Raw genomic sequence first — 24,111 nt, forward strand, 5'->3', positions numbered from 1 at the left:
AATTAACTGTGCCCATGTCACTCCTACCAAATGTTTGTCAAAACTGCCCTTAAAGAGACGTTAGCAGCGTCAGAAGGGCACCAGCCTGGCTGTCCCAGTGAGTCCCTCTCTCTAACAGTTGCCATTTTTTCTCCCAACACGAATCCTCCTAAATACAAGTCCTGTCATTTTTAGTTCTGTTCATTAACAACATACATAACAAGCTACAAACTTGAAGACCATTCTTGCATTTCCTGTCATCACTTTCTTTTTTATTGCCAATCCTCTTGTCCAGTCATTATTTACAGATCGTGTTTTACAGTACTTTGTCCGACCTCACTGTTCTCCTCTGGACCTCTTTTTCAGACTCTCTCCACCCGGTCTGTCTTTACCTTACAGATAGCAGCCAGAGCCAAGGCTCAAGGGAAGGGCACAGGATATGTCTGCAGGTTGCACAAACTGACTTCTCCTTGGCTTTTCTCTTTGGCCTCTAAGGGATACCTCAGCAGTATGGATAACATATTGCAGCCTACAGTCATTTAAACAAATGGAAATATCTAAATATATCAGCCCTAATTAGAGACAAAGAGACTGATTCATTATAAAATCCACCCTGCTTCAGCAATCAGAACAGCCACAAAAGCCTTATAAACTTCTGTTTTGTGTGCCTTAGAATGAAAAGTTCTATACTCATGAAATCCCATTTGTGTAATTTATTTTTTTTTTTTAAAGAACAAAAGGACAGGCTATTTAAAATTGTTGTGCCATATCCCCTTCCAGGCTGGTAACCTGTATGTCTGCATACCGTTTCAGCCCCACAACATTAGTTACCACAAAATTACAGACTTGTGAGAAGAAAAATGTAGCAGAATAAGTTAAAGGATGTTTAAATATAGTCCTTATTTTATGACATGGGCACTATATTCCCATTTTAAAACTGCCAATGAACCACTGGGAATTTTCTTTTTCTTGCTGATCCTCTTTAAGACCTCTATGAATAGCAGAGAAAACAACTCCACTGTAGTAAAAGCAGGGGTTTGTTTTCCTTTTTAAAAATTGAGGCATTGGGTAAAATAAAGGTCATTGCAACAACCTTTGAAAGAACAGAAAGAGTAATTTTCCCCCTTTTGCCTTTTTACTGGTTTTCAATGCAACGTGAAAAATCATTTTTAAGTTTGCACATCTGTTTTACATAAAACCTTAGCTGACCTTACACAAAGTGAAACAAATGCACAAAAAACTTTGCTGTTGGGTTCTTGCCAGTAAGACAGAGCAAAAAAAGAAAAGAATATGTAAAGTCAGATCCTACTCTGGTGTAAATTAGCCTAGCTCCAGTGGGGACTTATGTTGATTTATACTAGCAGAGGCTGAGGCTTGTAGCTTTTATAAAAGCCAGACTTGTTAGACCCGGTCCTGCTACTATTGAAATCACCTGAAGTTTTGCTATTGATTTTTGTGGAAAAAGGACACTCACTGAATGAGCCACGATTGCTACAGATGAGCAGTAAGCATCCAGATATGCAGCATGTGTTATTCAGCAAATTGCGGATAAAGAAAGGTTGCAGTGTAAGTAACGGAGATTTGTGGACTTGCAGGTGTGAGGCTGGAGTTGTACGCTGGCTTTGTGCTTCTGGTGTACCAGGAGGAGTTCGAGCGCTGTGTGACCAAGCTAAGGAGATGGTTTGACATCAGACTTGAAGCAAAGAGATTCTCAGCAGACAGAGGTGAGGCTCACGTCCTGCTGCTTTTCTCCCGTTAGCCTAACTTCTCTCATGCAGCGTTATCATACAGACCGAAAGTGAATCCTGAGGAAAGGAGGTTGTGCCACGCATGGAATTAGGTGAGGCAGGTGGAAGCAGAGCACACCAGGAGAAAAATTTAATCTTTAAATCCTCACACATCTTACCCTGCACATCAATAAAACTTCTGCTAATGTGTCTGAGGGGTGAACTATGCCCATTATATCAACACTCCAATCTAATATGATTAATGAGTTTAAAGTAAGGTTCAAGCTTTTAATTAAAAAGGCAATCATAAGTTACTGAACAGTGAAGGTCTAGCTAAGTTTCTCAGAAGTAGGTTATTTAATAGAATGAGATGCCCCAAAGAGGCAGTGGGCCAAAAATCTCACCTGACTTACATTTTGTAGACAGGCATTGACTTTGATTTATAGCAGAGAGCAGAAGTGGATGTATATAGAAATGAGCACATGTATATTTGTATTGCAGTGTGCACATATGGTGATGTCTACATTTAGAGATTGACTAAACTTTCCATTAATAGTCAAAGTTTTTCCAGTTGCTTGTTAATTTGCCATACTTCTAAGAATGAAAATTCTTCTTTGTGAGATAGCTGACACACTTTTAAAATTTTTCTTGTGTCCAAAAAAAAAAAAAAAAACCCCTAAGAAATGTTATTTTCACATCATCAAGAAAAGACTTTAGGAAAGAGCCTACATAGATTTCTAAGTGGGTTTCAACATTTGTATTGGAAGTGGTTGCTTTGTACTTATCAGAGATCTGCTTCTTTTCTCCTTTCTAGTGAAAATAGCCCAAATTTGACCATGTCATGGATTTTTGTTCACCCATGTCCAATAAAGACTTGACAGAGGTTGACGTATTCTGTAATTTTATCACTTTATGTTTCAATTAACTTAAAATGAAATTTACAGTGTAGCTTATTCCATAAGTTTTTCCCTGGCCTCTGAACAGAGGAAAATGTCTATCTTTGCAATGACGGAATAAGATGGAATATTTGCAATGAATGAGCAGTGCTTTTTTGGAAAAAAATAATCCGACTTTAATCATCTACATTCTTAAACACAATTAATATACCATGAGGCATATGAATAGAATACAGGCAAGAGTTGTTGTACCTGAATCAATAGTCCATCAAACACAGTGCCTTGTTGACTAAGGATGGCAACAAAGGTGAGCAAAACACCCAAACAATAGTTTTAAAGTAATCAGACCCCTGGAGAAGCATAATTTTGGAGGCAATTAATAGTTCCCTTCTCCGTGAACCTGGAGGTTTTATATTCTTATCCATTTCTAGTCTATCTAAAATAACTATATTCATCATTAAAAGGGAAAGCAACTGACCTCTAATGCCTTCCACTTAGTTTATTTAGAAAGGTAAGATCTGTCTGAAAATGATTCTCAAATGAAGTAGAGTGCTTAGCTTTCTTTTTCTTTTGCGCTATCATGGTGCTATTTAAAGTGGAGAAAGGCACTAATTTCCATATTCAAAACATTGAATCAATCAGAAAACAGTGGGCTGGAGGGGGGGCAGAATTCATGGCAAGAGTGAGAGTTGAAATCACTTCCATTCCAGACAGTTTTTCATATATGAACACACTTTTCCAGACAGGTTTCTGTCAAGCAAAATACTTATTTGCCTAAGAAAAAAAGTCACATATGGGAGAAGTAATGAATGTAAGGAGGGAGAAAATGCAAAGGGTTTCTGTCACCTGCCATAGTCTGGGAGCTTTATGTGACCATTTCACGTTTGCTCACCTAGTTCAGCAAAAGGCTTTTGGTTCTCTTAGCAAAAGGAATAACAATTTGAGATAAGAAACAGTTTACAGAACAACAGAATGGTCAGCCTCTCTTTCTAATCTGCCTAAGGCTGCTGATGGCAACCTAGGGAGCTAGGGCTTCTTGAGAGACATTTAATGCCATGTGCCAGCAGGCTTCCGAAGGTATTATCCCTTCTCTCCCAAATTAGAGGCCGAGCTTGTAACAGCTACCTGTAACAGTAGTTACAGAGCTGGCGACAGTAAATTGACCAACCAGGAAATGCTGTTTCTCGAAAAGACAAGCTGTTACAGAGTAGCTGGTGTTAGCTGCTGCCCCGCTGCGGGGCAAGGATTGTTGTCTCCTGCTAAATTTGTGCCTCAATGTGAGCTGGGGCTTAAGAGTTTCATACAGCTTTTTTTGTGAGCTGCTACAGCTCTGCCCAGATGATGCCCTGGGAAGCGACTCCTGCCGGGCCCTTCCGGCTGACTGCCAAGCCCTGCTCCTCTGGGTATCTGAAATCTTCTGGAGTGGCTCTTCCAACTCTGCTTCAGCAGCTTGTCCTAGATTTTTCTGTTGTGTTCCAGAGTAGTTTTGTGGTGTGGTGCAAAAGAGGACCAAAAAAAAAAAAAAGAAACAAAACCCAAACAAACACAAAAAGCTAACAGTTCTGGCACTGCTTGCTAATAGCCTTTAAGTATTTGATAGTACTTATTTTGATCCGTTCTTTTCTCGCTGTTTTCTTTGTGTGTTTTCTTTTTTTTCTTCCAGAAAAATAATTTACAAAACCCAGAGCAATAATTCCTAAATTATTACACATTAAAGGCTTGATTACGGCACTTCAGGAATACTATTTGGAGAATGTCTGCTCTGCTCTTGGCCCAGTTCAGCTCTCTGCAAGGGGCATTTACTGACCTTTTTGAAAAGCCTTCTGGTGCTCTATTCTGGGGCTTGGGGGGGTTTTGATGGATAAAGAGAAAGATCTAAGCAAATAAATTATCTCATTTTAGTTAAATGATGCGCAAGCCACTTCATCCCTGCAATGATAAAGGGGAAAACACCTGTCCAGGGAAAATCTCCTGAACTCCTGCTCTGTCTCTCATCACCTCTGCACTCTGCTTCTTCTTTGTTCTCAATTCCCTAGTGGACTACAAGAACAACAACGTATTGCAATTTCACAGCCCATCTCAGCTTATCCAGCTGGGGTAGGTAAAGTTCTTCCTTTTTCCTACTCCTTCCTTATCAAACAGCTTGGGAAAACAGCAGCACACCCCTTGTTTAGTACACCTTCAGCCTAGTACCTCTAGGCTGTGTCAGTAGCGTTCATGGTCAAGTCACCCTGAGTGACTTGGCTTTCAAAGTTTTTTGGGGCTACGTTGTCTCATCAGTTTCATTACTGCTGTCCTAGTTCTAGTGAATCTACTTTGCTAAATCAATTGAATTCTCCTATAAACATGTGAGTGATCAAATTCTTAAGGAAGGATTGTTCCAAGTAGGAAGATCCTGCAGCAGATATCAAAATAAAGACACATTTCACACCCATGGCAAATACTGCACTAAATCAGAATGTTGTGCAGATGTTCTGTCACTGAATGGAGACATTATGTAGTGACTGATATTCCCCGTCAGGTCTCAGGTAAATGTAACTCACAAATCCACTCGTTGGCTGAATGTGAGCAAAGTCTCAAAGGGTGATTTGCATATAGAAAAAAGCAATTAATGGCAATAGAGTTTTCTTGTTATTTTTATCCATCTTTATGATGAAAAGCTGAGAATTCTCACAAAGTAACTTTGTCGACAACTGCAGGAATTATTGCTTTCATGTACTAGAAAGTAACACTAAGGTAGAACTGACCCTTGAAGAAATACATATAGAAGATTCTCTTGACAGGACAAACATATAGAGATGGGGAGGACTGGCCTCGGCCATAGAATTTCTGCATGTTTATTGACAAATTCTGGCCCTTCCAATACATTTGTGGCCATTCAGGGCCGGGACCCTGACTCCGGTAGAATACCTCACCTCTAGTCAGTGCCCTTCTCCCTTCCACTGGAATTAAAGTCTTAATGGTCCTTCACTCTGACTTTTAATCTTTCTTTTTGCCTGTTGGCACTGTGAGATCTTCAGGGAAGAGCCTGTTTTATATTCGGTGTTTGAAGAGCTCACAGCCCCAGACAGCCCTGATCTCAGCTATAAAATTTAGGTCTACTGGAATACAGACAATAAAGACAATAAAGAGCTGACTGCTGAAGTATGCAGATGAGTTGAATCCCTGTGGCCTCTACAGGCGAATCTGACTGAAGATAAAATAACAGGAAAATCAGAAATGTAGTGTCTATTTGTTTTGCCAAGATTTGCTTAAATTGTAAGTTGCAGTGCTTTGAAAGCACACAGAGCAAGGTGCTATTTTTTAAGTGCTGTAGGGCATTCTTCTAATCATTTGAGGAGAAAGCACTACATATTCTAAAAAAATATTGTATCCATTCTTGTAATGCAGGTTCATTAGGCATCAGATTGATTCATTGTATTGTTTCCTTTATAAATTATTTTCATTATGTTTTATCACAGTACATGACTACTGCCCTAAGGGAATATGCAGGAATGAACTGAATGGCAAGCGTAATAGACTGCTTTAATTAAAATAGTGTAATGCATATTTCAGCGCTATTAACAAAAACAAAATTGATTTTGTTTTCTGGGTAATTGAATGTATTAAAGCCCAGGTGCTGCGCTTCTATTGTTTAACCCTCTGAGTTCGGCTTCATTTAATGCTTTGAGTAGGAAATTCACTTGTTATCAAGAATTTCGGGAGGGGAATTTTCTTCTCTGCCAGTGACATTTCCTTCTTTCTTTCTTTCCCCCCATCTCGTCCCACAGTGCGTGTGTGTACTGTTACTGAGGAACAGGAAAGCACAAACATGAATTTCAATAGTGAAAACCCCTTGATCTTTTCCAGCATCTTCGAGTGAGCTCCAGACAGTGAGGACACTGATCCATGATACAGAAAAGCCCATTATTCCTCTGCACTTTTTAACCTGATGTTCTGTGGAGACAGCAGTAGTCTGCCACCATAATTCCATTAGTTAATGAACACTTCAGGAATTTGTCCATCATAAGAAAGACCCTTTAAAATTACAGTCAATCAATGACACCTACTCTTCTAAGTGTCTTCCTTTTCTCCTTTTTCTCTTGATTTATATCAGCTATGAGTCTTTTTTATTTCCTTTACCTTCCAGATACCGAAAGTTTACCTTTTATCAAGAAGATGCATTATGCTAGTGACATGACAGACACGGGCAAAATCAGGTTAATGATTTCTGAGTAGAGCAGTCAAATGGAAGCAACCAACCAACCTAGAAAATGAGTGGTGTCAGGGAGCTGGGCTACACGAGCCATCTCTCTGAAAAGACCCATTTTGCCTAACAGTTGTCACCTACCATACCCTAAATACCAGAGCCTCCTTCTCTTTCATCAGTGGAGTTTTCACTGGAAACTACTTCTTTGCAATGAATATTATAAAAAGCAGGGTGTTTCTGGTTCAGCTCTCATGATTCCCTGGCTTTTTATCATTTGTTAGGGTAGCACGTTGTGTTTCAAAAAAAGCATTCCTAAATATCCAGTCCCTGAGTCTCTCCCACTTTCACCCTTGCTCGCTGTTTGAAGGAAAAGCACACCCATCCTCAGGGGTCTTGCTGGTGCAGTCACTACAGGTAGTTGCAGCTGGGAAAAGGAAAAGAGGAGTATTATCATAGACGCATCTTTTCTAGTTCCACATAGCCAATTGTAAAAGGGTCATGGGAAGTGGATGATGTTGGCAGGACTGACGCATCGTTCCATTCCTCTGGGAGGATCCCTGCGGAATAGTTGCTGTTTGTTGCAGCCCAGGATACTGGGATTCAAAACCGAGAAGAAAGATTCTCCTCTGCAGCTCTCATCAGATCTGAGGTGTGTATTGCTTATAGCAGAGATGCAGTGTATATGGAAGATCTTATTTACCATTTTATGGGGTGAAAGACTGTGGTTTTCCAAACACAAAATTCCCATTGACAGCAACAGGAGGTAGTTCACCATTTTATAAAGCCTGCCCTATTTCCCAGGCTAAAAGGGAATGGTATTGTGAAATTAAGAAATAGTAACTGTAGTTTTAGTTTTGTGGTTTTTTTTAAAGAAAAAAACCCACAAACCACTCCAACCATACTGAAGCAGCATGAACTATGGTAATGTCTGCCTGGGATATATATATAATTTAGGAACAAATCAAATGGCTGAACTGAAAAAAAAAAAAGCCAGAAATTCAAAATAAGGAAAAGCCAGACTGCACAAAATCAGTTTCTGCTGATCCTTCCTGTTACTCTGGGACACTCAGACAACGCTAATCATCATGGTAGTCAGAAGACATTCTCTATAAATCCTATACCCCTTAAAATAAAATATGGGTATCTTCTTTTTGCTATCAAAGATTTTCTGTTCAAACTCATTTACTCAACAAGAGCCTTTTAAAAATGATTGTCCTGCTTTTATAACAGAAGAGTAGGCCATAATTAAACTGGTGAGTCATCAGTCCACTGGGTTTCATAGGAAATCCCTTATTACTTTAAAGCACCTGCTGTAGCTCTTTGACTCATTTCCCATAGAAGAGTTGCAGATACAGATTGATTCCAAATAGTTCCCATAAAAGAATAGACCAGTGAACTGGTTTTACATAAATTTCAGTCTTTATAGTTTCTATTCCTATGCAATTAATGAGATCTGGCTGAATCCCCAGTTACTTCTGGGTTGTGATTTATAAAGCACAAGTCTAGATTCAGACATTTCAAAAATTATTTCCAACATTTTAATGTTATTAGCTCGCTTCTTACAGTGCATCTCTCCATGTTTCTTCTTCTTGGAACTGGTCACCTTTAATCAGTTACAAGGTGTGTTTAATTATTAACAGGAATGCACTGAACTGTACTGAAAAGTATTTAAATACTACAACATGACAAATGACATGTATGTTGGCTGTTTTTGGGGAAATGGTTATTTTCAATATTGAATTTAGTCAATACATTAAAACTATCTAAATCTTAACATTCTAATATCAACATACGATAGACTCTAGATACCAGCATTAGATAGACAGAAATTATTGCTTGCTCATTTGCTGCATAAAATTTTCAGAGAAAATATTTGTAGTAGCCATGAGAAATTAGAACAATTAATTTAAATTTAGTGAATAGTTTACATCAGAAAAAAATAGAGATGGTATTCTGAAATACGCCCAAATATTACAAATATGTCAGCTGTTTTAAAAGCTATTTTTAAGTGCTGCTCCAAATAAGCTACAGTGATCAAATAATCCTAAATGAAATGTGATTATTTAAGTAGATTAAAAATATTTCAGAATAATAAAAATTATATTTTCATATGTAAGAATATTATAGAGCCAGGATGAAGATATCGTCATCACCTTTGGCAGAAGAAACAGGTTTTCATTATTCATGACCAAACAGAATTTGTACCCTTATTTAGATTGTAGTATTTGTGTTCAATCCAAATACCTTGTAATAAAAGTATAAGCCCCAGATTTTAAAGCAATTGCTTAGAAAATACTTGTTCTTACTGTGCAAAAAAGATGCAAGTAAAAACAGAATCAAAAAGTTTGCATGAAAAGAGGTATAAAAAAAATTTAGAATTAATAAAAAATCTAAACAGTGAGCAATTACCAGGGGTAATGCACTACATTTACAAATGCAGGGGTAAAGACAGTCAGTTTTTACTTAGAGTTTAACATTTCACTGCATTTTGGAAGTAAAATAGAAGGGATTTTTTTAAGGAATAACATAAAATAGTTTCACTCAAAGATGTGGTCTGGGAGCTAAAACTTCTGCACTTTTTTTAAGTTACCCATGTTTGAGAAGCGTAAAAGATAATTCAGTTTGTTCAGAAACACACTCAAACCTTTCTGGGTCAAATCTTCACCTTCATCAGGGAACGTTCCCATTGAAGTCAACCTTTAATGCTTTCTCTCCTCAGCTATCCAGCTCTGTGTATTCTATAGGAAAAAAAGTCCTCAGATGTCTGTCTGCGGTGCGTTCTGTGAACACTTGCCACAAGGAGTAAAAAAGGAAGCAAATATAGTGAGCATCCCAGGTTGCTTTAGCAGGGTCACAGCTTCTATCACCACTGAAAAGGAATCAGAATTTGCTCAGAAGCAGCAGCCAGCCGTTAACGTTATGCTTCACCAGAAATAAGTCGTGTAACTGCACATTTACCTTAGATTTTTTTATTTGAAGTGTTACACTCTTGTCATTTATCTTTTGTTTGCATTTTTTTTAGGTGCCCATCTTGAAAAATGTCTGTTGGCAAAGTTCACATAGGAGTAATCCTGCTAGTCACACAGTCACAAAGGAAGTATGTGGACAGTGGCGAACAGACAATCTATGCTGTCTGTTCAGCACGTGTTCAAATCCTTGCAGTCTCCTTAGACAGTGAAGTCTTCAAGATTCAGATAATTTTTTTTTTTTAAAACTTGTATTTGCACAGGTTGTTCGGTGCCCAGCACAATGGGTACCCCCTCTTTTGGAATCATCACTGTTGTCACGATACATTACAAAGATGTGTAGTCAAGGGTTAATAATGTGATCATTAAAGTTTCTCCTACTAGGTGAGACACATTTTCTACCATTCCGTGCCATTACTGAACCTTGGCCTGCTTTTCCTTCTGTCAGCCAGCCTTGCTTCTCTCAAGTCAAAATGAAATGGCAAACAGAAAGTATCTGCTGCTCTCAGACAAGCTACTAATGTAACTTAATTTTCCATAAATAGCGTCTGCATCATCTAAGTTTAGCTATTTCTGTCTGCTATTAAGTCACGCATACTGGCTTGTTCATATATAGCTTCTCTGAAGTCAAATCCACTCCAGCTAAATATGATTTTGGAAGTTGAGGTTTATGCAGTAGTTTTGGCTCTGAACCAGAGCTGGAGCTGGACAGCTGGAATGAGAACTGGTCTTGCCATACATTCAGATATAACTTCTGTGAAAACCTATAAGATTTTTCTGTATCAAATGCACACAGAACTGGAAAATAATCACAACAAACCATCTTTCAGAGAACTGAATGAAAAAATACTGATTTTTTTTTAATCAGCCTTCTCGGTCAGTCAAGGACGAAAATTCTTCCCCTTTCCCTCTGTTTTTTTAAGGAGAGTGAATTCCAATCTTCTCGATACCATTATGGATCAGTCCCTCATGAAATCAGAGCATTAAAATAAATTTACTCGATATTTTGGCAATCCAGTGAACCTCTGGTCCTTAGCGTAGTGGTACTTACGAAGGAAATGAGACACACAGCTACATCCCACGTCCTTGTGTTATATTTTACGAGTAAGGTCAATTTAAATCTTAGGCTATGAGTCTAGAAAAGACTTGGTGGGATTATCCAGTTCATCTCTAGGCTAAAGTCAGGATGAACCCCGTGAATGCCATTTCTGACACATTTGCCTAACCTGTTCTTAAAGTCATGGTGGTCCCACAACATTTTTAGTGTAGCTGGATAGCTATTAGCCTTTCAGACGAAATATTTTCCCAGGCTACCCTGCATCTTGTATATTGAAGAGTTCACTATTTTTTTTTATTTCGTTCCCAGTACAGTATTACCTTCTCCACTGAAGCAAACTGCTATGTATGTATGTGAACTGTTACGACTGTCCCTTCTTTTAGACAAGCCCAACTCTTTAACTCTAGCATCTGTTCATATTTTATACTTTGCTTTGAAATCTCTTTACTGGCTTCACGTTTCCTTTTAATACCCCCACGAGATAGCTTGTGCTCCCTGCCAAGAAAGCAGAATCAGTCCAGACCTGTTCTCACAATATCTTTGCAACCATCCATTTCGCGCCTGGAAATATATAAAAACAAAAGATGCAAAGCTGAATGAAGAGCGAAAGTAAGAAGAAATAAAATCCTTCGTTCCTTTCCTTGTTGTTCTTCAAACAATTGGAAACAATTGGAATTCAAACAAATACAGGACTTATTATTTGGGGTGAAAAATCATTCTGATTATCTCTTAATCTCTTTTTCCCTGCTTTCATATTTTTCATCATTGTTGTGAGACTTTTACTCCTTTTTCAGGCGTTTTAGCAAATAAAAAGGCCTGCAGCAGTATAAAGCAGTCATAAATGCCCAGATGAACCCAGGAAACAAAAGTATTTTGGAGAAACAAAATGGGAGACAACCATGTGACCCAGGCGTCGTCACATCAGGAAATCTTATAGATTCAGGCTACTTTCTGAATGGTCTGAATGGTGGTGTGATAAATATTCCCCTGAAGACCAGAAGCAGTCAGGGAAGAAAGGATGTGTAAATCTGTCCACTCTTCATTATCTTGGCTATTAGCACTCTCATTGCTTTTAAGAAATACAGTCCAACATTTCAGCTAGGGTATTCTAATACGTAGACAAAAAATGAAATTATTCAGCTTCAGGAATAGGAACCGTAAGGCTGATTCCTCATCCAGTCTAGAAATTCATATGAAAATACATCATTAATTTACCTAATATTTAGTTGATTAAATTAAATTCTTATTAGTTTAACATACAGAAAGTATGATTTATTTGTTCATACATGTAGAATAATGCTATCTGCTTTATCTAATTGTGTTCTCACAAAAAAAGCAATTTGCACTGTCCTTAATTATAAAAGTAAAGAAAATTAGTTGCCCTAATATAATTTCTAAAAGAAGCTTTTTTTTTACATGTTTCTTAAGGGTTGGGTTTTTTGTTGTGTTTTGGTTTTAGTTTTTGTACAATATATATATTTTTTTGGAGCGTAGTGGAACAAGCAACTGTTCCACAACTGAAGAAAATGCAGGATGTATTTAAAAATGGAAAGGTATGTCCTAGCAATGTATTATCTAGGGGTTTAGAAAATGGATTAAATTTAAATGAAATCACAGAAAGCAAATCTGTCAACATATCTGCGCTCTAGTGCTTCTCTGAGTCATGAAACTCCCAAGCTATAAAGAAAAGTTACAAATGAGACACAAAGAAAAGAAAAAAACCCAAACAATTCTTTAGAGACATAAATTCAAATTTTACTTCTCGATAAAATATGATCCATTGCAGGCAAATTACTACCCATCATGATTATGTATATCATGACCAATCATAGGGATGTAGCGCAGGGAGAGAGTTGTACTTCAGATTGCACCCACTCCTTCGGTATTTAATGTACAAATATATGAAAACAATTACACACTAATAACATATAAAATATTAAATTGAACCAAATAATACATAATCCAAGATAAGATACCAGACACGTGAAGGAATTTGATGAACTGGTAAGTACCTCTATCTACAGCTAATGCCCATTTATCTGTGAGTGTAACATGACGTGACACGATTCCTAAGACCACTTGCTTTGTTATATCAGTTTTCTCAGCTTGACCTTCAGGACATTAACACTGCATCACTCTAAAAAAGACAAAGGAATGTGAAGAGGGGCTGCATGTGTGCATAAGAGAAAAATAATATATTGTAAATGGATTAAAAGCAATAGATTATCCTGGTGTATATTACATGAGATTTTATCATGTAATGAACCTTCACTTCTTGAAGAGCTGGAATATTCACAGATTTTAATCTTGTTGGTTTGGACCATATCATTACAAAGAATATGCATTTCATCTGAGATTAACCAGGTTTGCGCTAATTCACCTTCAGTACTGGGCAAGTTAGACCGAAGTCATTAGGAGATAAAAGTCCCAGTCTTAGACCATCTCACCCACGTTCAAAAACAGACGCTTCTTAGAAGGGAGAAAAGCACAGTAGAAATTACTTCCTTGAACTGTGATGTTCCTTCTGGTTTCAGTTGCAAGTTGTTTTGTACTCGTACAAGTAAACACAGTCTTTTGTTCCCACCTTACCCCTGTCCTTCTGTGACTTCCAGCTATAAATTTTTCTCGTATTTATGTATACATATATATAATACAGTCTTCATAGGAATGGCATTAAACCAAAAAGAGTCTCTTTCCAACTTTATTTCCCTTCACCGATGTTGTTGTACGCTCAGGGCTGGCTGCTTTACTACAGAATATTCCCTAGCATTCATTTTATCTCTTGTGAAGTTGTTCTGAGTACACACAGGTGCTTCACATGTGTGGGATTGTAATGGAATTTTTTTTAAAAAAAAGCACTCCCTACCAGAGGCAGGACAGAAAAGCCCAAACTATCTGAAAAGCCTGTGTCTTCATGGAGACTTCATAAGTGACCAACATGGACAGATGATCTGGTAAGGACAGATTCCTTATCCTCTTTGCAAAATGTTTTGCTTTGATTAAGATAGATGTGTAACTTTACCATCAAAAAAATGGATTTTGCCCTATACCCTATCAATATGTGTATTACCCAGTTCTTTAATTAGAGAGGGATGGTTTCCTCTAACATCTCACTGATGTTAGTACAGGGCAGGCAAGTCTAGAACTGCCTTCCTTACAGCTCAGATGGATAAGTGTCGCTGAATAGCATGGTTCTACATGACTAGAAGCAAGCTTACCAGGACTGGGCATTAAAGTAGATTTTTTTCCGCTGGAACAAATTTATGTCAAATTTTTGTTCAGAGCACAATGAAAACCATCTTAGTATCATTTGATCTCTCCTGTACATGTTTCCAGACATAGGAAGCTTCCCAAGTGTTTGAGTGTCATTTCTTTTGTTGTGCAGAATTTCCTCATGCATCAAACGTTCTTAAGAGATTGATGACTGAATGGATTTTTCCTAGTGAAATGCAATATACTGGGGTTGAACAGAGAGGGTCAACCTACAAACAGAGCAAAAGGTTGCATTCATCTAAGTTATTGTTTAAATGATAAAAACAATGAGAAATATTGAAACTCTCACTGACAGCCAACAAGTGTTCATAATAAACAAACACTTGTAGTGATGCCAGGGTTAGGAAAGACCCAAACCCTCTGAAAATATAAATGTGATGATTTCAATATTTATAACTAAATTCTGAATGCTCACACATTCACTAATTTCAGAATAGACTATCAGTCTAGACTTGAAAGGGATCTTTGAGAAACATATTCTCTTTGGGAAGCCTAAGTCACTTACCTGTTTAAGGGAGGAGACAGTGAATTTCAAAAATGCAGAAGAGACACCAGGGAGGGATCAAGTGCCGGGTCAATGTATGTGGCATGATGGGAAATACGAACAAGGGCAACATTTAAAGGAGGAGCGCCAAATGGCAAATACTTTATGAAGTGATGAGGAACAGGCCTGGACTTGCAAAATTTTCTCTGTGCTGTAAGATTTGGACGAAGGTGTAGGCAAAAGGTTCTTGGGAAGTCTTGCTGGTAGGCATCTTAAAGCTCTCATTCAAGGTCAACACTGAAATGCTGGTACCAGAATCAGGGATGCCTGATGACAAGAACCACACAGGACTCTGAAAACCAGAATGCAAAGCAAAATAGTGAATGCTTTATAATTGGATACTATTAAGAAAGCAGACCACAAAAGAGAAACTTCCCATGTGAAGTATGTGTGTTTTGTCACAAGGAGATAAACAGATATTTTGAAAAATTAGTGCAGAGGAACTATGTTGTGAACCAGCCATCGTTGCTATATAAAGGTGATCATGTATGTTCTGACCTTGAAAAGTTCTAAATATACACAACTGATTTCACTACAGTACAGCTGTAATTCCTCTAAAGGCTTTTACTTAAAGAATTTAAATGTAGTTCTCACTTAAAAGTCTCAACATCATCTTTATGTTTGGTTTGCTGTTCCAAATCCTGGGTACTCTAAGCTAAATCTGGCACTTCATTTCTGAGGATAAATTTTTTCCAAAGGGTACTTGTGGATTTGCCTTCTGATGAAGACGTAACAGATATCGCTGATTTTTTTCATGTATTCTTACCATTTTAAAACTATTTAAATAAATCCTTTCATTTAAAGAATAAATAAATATATAAATAAAAGATTATTTTAATAAACTGAAAAAAATAGCAATAAACCCCACTGTTTTTTTGTCTAAGGCTAGCCAGGATACTCTTCCTGAAAAATATAAAAAAATTATATGCAAAAAAATCACTGCCTAAATTCTGAATCTTCTTCAAGAGCACAGTCGGCCAAGTCTCTCTAAAGTCAGTAGAGAGTGGTACATCCAGAGACCCGTTCATCTTGCTGAAGATGACTATCTCTTTCTACAGGTTATAGAGACACCCTGATAAATGTACATGTCTGATAAATGTTTTTCAATTAAGGGTTTGTTTTACTTGCCTTACATAGACATCTAAGCCATTTGATGCTGGAGGGCATCCCATCTGCCCCACTACTGCTGATCCAGGAGCCTAAATTTCCTGTATGCCCTGTCTTGTATCTGCCAGCCCCTTGCAGATGTCCTTGATACCCTAACATGTCTCAATTGGCATTTGATACCCGTGTTTAGGGAAATGATTCAAAGGCTACTTATCTAAAGTTAGCTGAGGTTAATTTTTGTTTTGGAGCTCATGTTTAGAAAATTTCCCCCTTAATGTGTCTGGCTGACATAAAGAATTTGGTTTCATTTTCACACATCCTTAAACTGTAACTCTGCTTAGGTAAATTGCTAACTGTGTCTGCCTGTGTCTTGGCCTCACCCATGTGCAGTGGAGACAAGATCATAACTACATTCTTCTTTCTCTCATTTTGTGTTCCTTGTTTTGATACTAAGCTCTTTGGAGCAAGGATTTTCTTTCACTTTAAATTTCCACATGGTATTTAATAGATGGAGGTACTACTCTTGTTTAAAATAATGGGTGTAATATTGTTAGATCTATTAATATAAAACTGGAAAAAATGTATTTAAGTAACTTGAACAGAATATTGGATTATTTTTTTTCTAGGCCAGCCAGACTTTCTTCCACATCTTCATTATGTTTCCATCAGATTGGTGAATGTAAATATTTTGTTTACTTCTCAAATTATTAGACCTTCTGCCCCATGTAGTTTTATAAAACTAGCCAGTTGGTGGTTTTGGCAACCCTAGTTCTCATTATCCTGGCTTAATCACAGGAAAATATTTACAGGAAAATTGTGTTTAAAACTGTCTATCCTACTATTGTCTGGATGGGAAGAAAATCATGTTCTTTCTGTTGCTAAGTACATAACACATCTTTAATAATAGTATGCTCCACAATTTTTGTGATGAACACAGATAAAATGACTGGTGGGTACCTAACTACTTGTGTTTAAAGTTAAGCAAAACAGATCTTTGTGCTGTAGGAAAATACCAGCTCTTTAGAATGCATATTTTAAACTAGGACATACAGGGCATATAGTTGAAATTTGAAAATGTTCCACAGAAGAAATAAAAGAAAAATTAGAATACTTTTCATTTAAAATAGGATAAGAAAACTGTAGGTATTTTCACATTAGCCCGAAATGCCTGGTATCACACACACACACATGCACACACACACTTATCATTTAGTTTTAATATTAAAATACCTTTTTTATTTACATTCACACAGCTTCCTGGAATTTAAGGTCGAGCCCTGATACCTCTCCTTTGTTTTGTTTTTTTTTTAATAAACACTACCTAAAAGAGAGCCTAATTCTGTTTGAGTACAAGGTGAATCTTACCAACTTGTGTTCACAATTATAATACCTGTCTACTACAGCAAGACCTTCACACTACACAGATTCTGCACATGGGCATCCCAAAACAAAGTAAAGCTACCCAATCCAGGAGAGGTACTGGTGACAGCAATGATAGCACAATTATACAGTCGCTATGTGTGGAAATGAGCTCGGACAGATAATCAGCAAACAACGAAAACACTCAGTGGCAAATGAGAGATTATTTTTCATAAAAGTGATAGTTAATCTCCAAATCCTTAGTCCTGGTCCTCATGGTACACTTAGAAAATATCTTCAGAACAAAACCTAGGAAACAAAAATACATCTTTTTATGGGATACAAAGGGAATAGTTCCATGGATTAAGTAGAGAGATTGAGTTGATGGAACATTTTAATATTCTCCACTTGCATTTTAACTAGCTCCCCACACTTCTTGGCTGGCTTTTCTTCTTGACCTTGCTGCAAAGGCAAAGGTCTTAATATAAAAGATAGTACTCTGAAAGAAGGAGAAGAGATGATTAAATTGTGTAACTGCTTAGCTTTCTTATATTAAACTTGGACCGATTGTTTCTAATCTTTACTTGGCTGGAGGTTTGCTGCTTCTTTTCGTATTTGAATAAGTATTTGCCAAGTATTTTTCCACCTCTATTTGTCTAGTGAAAGATACTCTCCACCCTGCTTCTCTTATGTCCTTGGATCATGGTTACAATAATCCTACGGTAATAGAGAAAGGAAATTCTATGGTAAAGTCCCTATATAATCACCTGAGTAAAACCAATAACTTGTTACACTTTTGCCTTCTTTATTTACTGTTCTTAAAATCATGAAGACATTGATAATGCTCCTGTGCACGGCTTATGTCCTAGAAGGCCCAAAGCCTTCGGGATGTCCTTGCAATGAGAAGGGATGAACTTCATTCTGACGCTGTTCAGTGCAGGACAGGTTAGAGAAGGTCTCAAATGAGATCTCAGATAGTCTTCTGACCCAGGTGCAGACTGTGCAGAAAGTGCAGTGCTTGCGTTCAGTTGTCTGTCTGCAAACTGAGATGATGCATGACTGGTTTTCACAAATAATATTCAAAACCACTCATATAAAGAAAGGCTTTCCATTGACTTCAGCAGCCTCTGAACCATGTCCTCAAAGGGACAAAAAGAAAAAGAAAAAGATTTAAATGAAATAACTTATGTCTTAAAGTCACTTAAGACCATAACCACAGGTGCACACAAAGGTGCATTTCAGAGTACTGAGACACCTATCTGAATTTTTATGCATCTTTTACGTTGTTTCAAAAAATCTGGGCCTTTCTGGCCTAAGTGTCATTGGATTTCCTTAAGACTCAAATACCCAAGGGGCGTTGAAATGGGATCTAATCTCCTAAATCACCCCGGTGGTTCTGCAAATATTCACTTCTTGTTCCTTTCACTGGGGTGAGGGTCAAGCCTGGTTAGGCAACTCAAATGGTTCTGCTCCCACCGCATTCTGTCAGCACCCGCCTCCTCTTGCTGCCCATCCTGGGTAGTGGTTCAAAGCTGCCCAGATCCTTGGGAATAATTTTACCTGCTGAGATCAACACCGTTTCCTAGTTTTTCAGTATAGGCCCCTGCATTCTGATCATGCTTGGGTTTTAAAATCTAATTTGCTGTATAGCACAAGCCTCATTGACTATTGTAACACAAGGCTGGTATTTAAGTAAATGAATTGATAATTATTTCTAATGTGCAGCAAAGTATTTACAGGAAATGTGGATTGTTTTCTTTATCGTTGCTAAAATGCTATTCGAGAAAATCTAGCAGGCACTAATTTTAATTAGGAGGATATTATTCAGGACTAGTAAAATACATGAATAATAATATTTTTCTGTCACTAATGAAACATATAAACTTTTGCATTTGATCTTTGAAAAGCCTTTTTCCTTTCAGATGTGCTCTTAAGCTACAATTTGGTGCCACCTATTAATTTGATTAATAACTCCGTATGTTCAGTTTTATTTAATTCCTCCATTTTTGTATGGAATAGTCAGCACTCTTATTCAGAAAAATGAGCTAATTTGAAAAAGTAAGAACTAATTTCAGACAAATGCTTCCACAAAATCATTTCATAGACTTGTGCATGCCCTATTTCCAATGACTTAACAATCATATTAACTTTTTGCTGGCTCCATTGCATTGCTGGACAGGCTGATAGGCTGATATAGAGATGTTGTTCATCTAAACCATAGTCCATCGAAGCAGTTAAGCATATGAATACCGTAAACATATCTATACTTCAGTAAAATCAATTCAACTGCTCACAGGTTCGCTTTTATGTATGCTTTGTTGGACCGAAGCCACAATTACCAATCTGCTAGAGTGGAGCTTAGTAAAATATATTGAGAGAAACCATCTCTGTGAATAAAACTAACAGTTTGGGAATGTGTTAACTATAAAATGACTAGAGTTTAATTTTCTCTATCATTATAGGAAAGGGTATTAAAAGGTCTTTCCACAATAGGCTGAGTAGTAATTCTTGGCTGACTCTTGAGAAGACTTAACACATAAGTCACCTCCACGGCCTTTCTAGTGATGCCTGTTCTCAGGCTTTTGGTCTTTCTTCATTTTAACATCATTCTCTCTGTCTTTCTTGACATCTCTCTCTACAATATAGTGTGGCCTCTTTCTGAGACCTCTTAAAAGGTCTGTTGTTATTCACCCTCTCAGAAATGAGCTACAAACCTTCGTGCTTTCATTCATGAGAGTCATTCAAGAGAGGACACAGCTTCTTTACTTGCATACCTTGAGGAGGGACATGGAAAATCAGGATCTGCTAGTGGTGATGGACCTTTTACTATAGCATCTCTTCTTTTCCTTAATTTTACAGACCTGCCTTTACTCCTGTTGATATCTTATGCATTATTCAGGATTCACTGAAGTTTTCCAAGCTACCATGGTTGGAACCCGATGCACTGAAACAAAGAGCAGGCTTAGCAGTAGCTATCCAATATGCTGCTACTTCATGAACTACAGCAGAGGTAGGAGACCTATGAAGAGGACTGACAATTAATTTGGGTTAGCAAGTACTTATTCAAAATTGTTTTGTGTTAAATTCCAATATTGTGTCTGAGATTCATTTTATATATTCTTAAGTGACCTGCTCTTTGTCCTCAATATGCACTGAACACGTACTATGTTTTTCTTTTCCTATGCATCTGTTCTTCTCTGAGCTGACTTGTAACGTAAACAGACCTCTTGGATTTCACACAAGTATGTAGTAATACAAAGTATGCAAGTCAAGCAGCTATAAAATAAATGGGAGAATAGAAATTATTTTCACTACATGGGAGTTGAACGCTGTGGAGAGTCTTCAGTTGTGCTACTTCAGTGGATATAAAGGACAGCACTGAAATCTATACTGAATGCTATATTAAATACTGGGTTTAAACCAGAGGGGATGGGAGAGAGCTCACTGAGAATTACCCACGATATTGCTGCTGTTCTCCAGCACACAAACTGTAATGAAATTATTTTCTTTGACTTTAATAGATCTTAGGTTTATATACATCTTTTTAACTAGGCTTACTTACTCCAACCAACTGTACCTGTACTTGAGAATGCATCATAATGACTCCAAGATTGAGAGGAACACTACATCACTATTACATTTCTGAACTAATATACAGCTTAATTTTTGTTTGGTTTAGGTGGTTGGGTAAGCATTAGAAATAATGTGAGCTGGCAAGCCTCAGAAATAAATATGCACTTTCTTTTGTAAGAAACGGGGAGCAGGGCCACCCTACCTCTAGAGGTTGTCCATTTTCTCTCATCTGTTGATGTTCATTTCTCATTGGGCACGCTCACTTGAGTTAGAATAATATCATCAGTGTAGGTCACCTTTTGTGTCTGGGGAAGTGGAGGAAGTTATGTTCTTGCTTCATGCTACAGTAGTTAGAGAAATGTTGACAAAGTTTAGAGTCTGGGTGACATTGAAACATGTGGTCCCTGTCTTCCGCATGCATGGTCTGACTGAAGCCTCTGGAGGTCTGACTGCAGAGGCAGACCAGAGTTTTGCTCCATAGAGCCCCAAAAGATGTGACGCTGTCAAGAAGGTGTTATTTACAGACAGGGTAAAATTGTAGAAGTAAAAGGGCCTCTTAGAAACTGAAATCAACTTCTCTCCCTTTCACTACATGTATTGTCTTTTATAATAAAGTTGCCAGGTTTACAGATAAACTTTACCTTTGCAGAGAAGGCTGGAAAATTCTGTGACCTCCCTTAGAGTTTATGTGATTGAAAAGTTTTAAATAAACTATACTTCACTCTTCCATAGCTCATTATATTTCCATTTTATTTAATTTAAAGCGGTGTGGTTTATAATCAATGAAGTTCCTTTGCTGGAGAGAAGGAGGTTTTAGCTTCAGAACAAATACACAACATTTTTTCATTTCCTTAATCTTGTGCAGTAGGTGGTCAGTTCCAATTGCTGCATTTGGCACTGGCGGTTTGTTTAGTTTAAAGCCAAGTAAAACAGAGAGAGAATAGCTAAATTGAAAAATTGAATTTAATATGTTAAGTATTATGCTGCAGTTTATATAATATCAGTGTTCCCTAGAGTTATATATTATTGTTGTAATGTTCTTTGACACAGATTGATATGAACGAGAAGTGATTAAAGGGCAGGTAGAAACATTACATTTGCTCTTGGGGAAAAAAGCCTGGAATATGGTATAAAATTAGTCTGGCTGCGGAAGATGCTACTGCAGAGCTATGGTGATGCAGTGGCAGTGGCTACATGTGGTTTGACAGCATCATGGCTGATAGAATCATAATTCACAGTTTGAGACAATAACGTCTGGATCACAAATGGCTCCTAGCTTTTTATTTACTAGTGACACAAATACTACTTAAATTCCTTTACAGGAAAAAGAGAGGAGAAGTATTCAGATAAGGACAAGAGTTTTTAATATTATCACATTATCTCAGGAATTTGGAAGTGCACAGTGACAGGGCCATTTTCAGTGGCATCTAGTTCAGCACACATCAGAGATGATGTCCCAGACAACCAAGCAGTAAGAGCAAACAGAGCAGTGCAACAGCTGCTATTACGACACAGAGTCCCTCTAGGAAAGACACTATTGCCTTTTTTGCAGTAGCGCCCTGGCTACTCTTTATCATCTGAAGATTAATCAACTTGGTGTTGTGTGGCAGTCTGTGGCTTTTGTTGCACTTAATAAGTTCTGCAGAACATTGCACAGTTTGTCCTGTGCTGGAAGAACTGCAAAAAGGCTTTGGTAGACCAAGCCCTGGGACACATTTTAATGCCTTGGGATGGCCAAGCCCTTGCATGATCTATTGACTCCAATGTAAGCATGGTGCTTCCAGGAGCTGAGAATCCAGCCCAGAGCTTCCATCTTTTACGATCTTTCTTTAACTGCCATGCTAGCACACAGTCTTTTAAGAAATAAGCAGCTAGTTTAATGTACTCTTGCAGGTGAGCTCTCACTGATCAATTCTTCTCAAAACCCATGAATTTTGGAATTGGGTTTTTTGCTGCTACTTATTTCAAGCAGTGACCTTATATTTGAAGCATTTATGTACAACTAGGAGATTATCCTGCTTTCAAGAAACAACCCAAAACTGTCCTAGCCCACTGCAAAGGTCACAGCCTCAAGGGAATTTTCTCCCCTTGAGTCAAGGCAACTGCAAGCTTAACATGGGCTCAATGGGGAAATGGAAAGTTGAGCCTGGCCCTTATTTTAAGGAGAGCCTTGTGTGGTTCATTCCTGGAGTTTGGATGTCTGTCTCACAGATGTGTAACTGTTCAGAAAGTTCATAAACTAGAAGAAAAACAAGATCAAAATAAGCAAATTTTTCCGCATGTACAATTACTAACAAGTATTACTTTTACCTCCAGATTTATTCCACCAGAACAGTAGCACATTATTCCATATTTATATTATCATCTTCTCAAATATTGCTTTTCTTTAAAACCAAGGGTCTAAATCCACTTACTTTGAATTTAAAGACAAAAATTCTCATCATGTTCAATGAGAGGAAGATTAGGCCTAAGTTTGCTATTTCTCATGAATCATTAAAATGTTAAATGCTATAAAGCTTTTATTTTTCTGACATCTAAGCAGAATAAGTAGATGAGCAAATGATTTTTCCAGTTAGCCTAGAAAAATGCTTGTCTTTTTAATATCTGACAATGACAGCTTTGCAGTTCTATTCTCATTTTATCCATCATTTTTAATTGCAGAGTGGAGTGCTACTTTCTCAACTGCTTGTAACTTCTGTGGTCATTTATTCCACTGCAAAACGGGTGGAAAAGACACTACTCAATGCTGTTTAATTCTTAAGCTGCCTATATTGGATTTTTGCCTTTTGAAAGCTGATATTTATTTTACTCTATCTGTGACTGATAACTTTCCTAATGGTTATAGCAGCAACAAGAACAGAAAAGAGGAAAGTTATGATGCTAGGTAAGACATCAAAAAATGTGAAAATTCATCATGCTTTTATTTTTCAGTGCTGCCTGTGCTGAACAAATAGAGTGTTGACCTCTTTTGGTAAAATTCTAACAAGAAGCCTTCACCGGAGTCTGGGAAAATTATCATCCTGAAGAGTAACTTATATCTCCAGAAATCAGCAGACTCTTGAAATATAGATAGAAACACCAGCTAGCACAGACAGAGCAGCATTTAAAAGTCTCCTCTCTCCCCTGCCCAGAATTAAATGACTTTGGAATTAAAGCTTGAAAAATGACAAGTTGCAATATTAAGAAAAAAATCACTGCAGCATAGTTCAATAAAATAAATACTTAAATATACAGAACGATATTCACCATTCAGAATAGCTTTACTGAATCAAATTCACATTGGTTGATGACCTGGTCATAGATAATATTTATTACAGATATACTATTGATATGTAATGCAGGGGCATGGTTATCATGGTCCATAATGGATGAGCATGTTTAGGAGGGACCAAAACAACCATGGATAGAGTTATAGCATCACTAAAGTCAACTTTTCTCTCT

Source organism: Chroicocephalus ridibundus, chromosome 6 (genome assembly GCF_963924245.1).
Source record: "Chroicocephalus ridibundus chromosome 6, bChrRid1.1, whole genome shotgun sequence".
Lineage (NCBI taxonomy): Eukaryota > Metazoa > Chordata > Aves > Charadriiformes > Laridae > Chroicocephalus > Chroicocephalus ridibundus.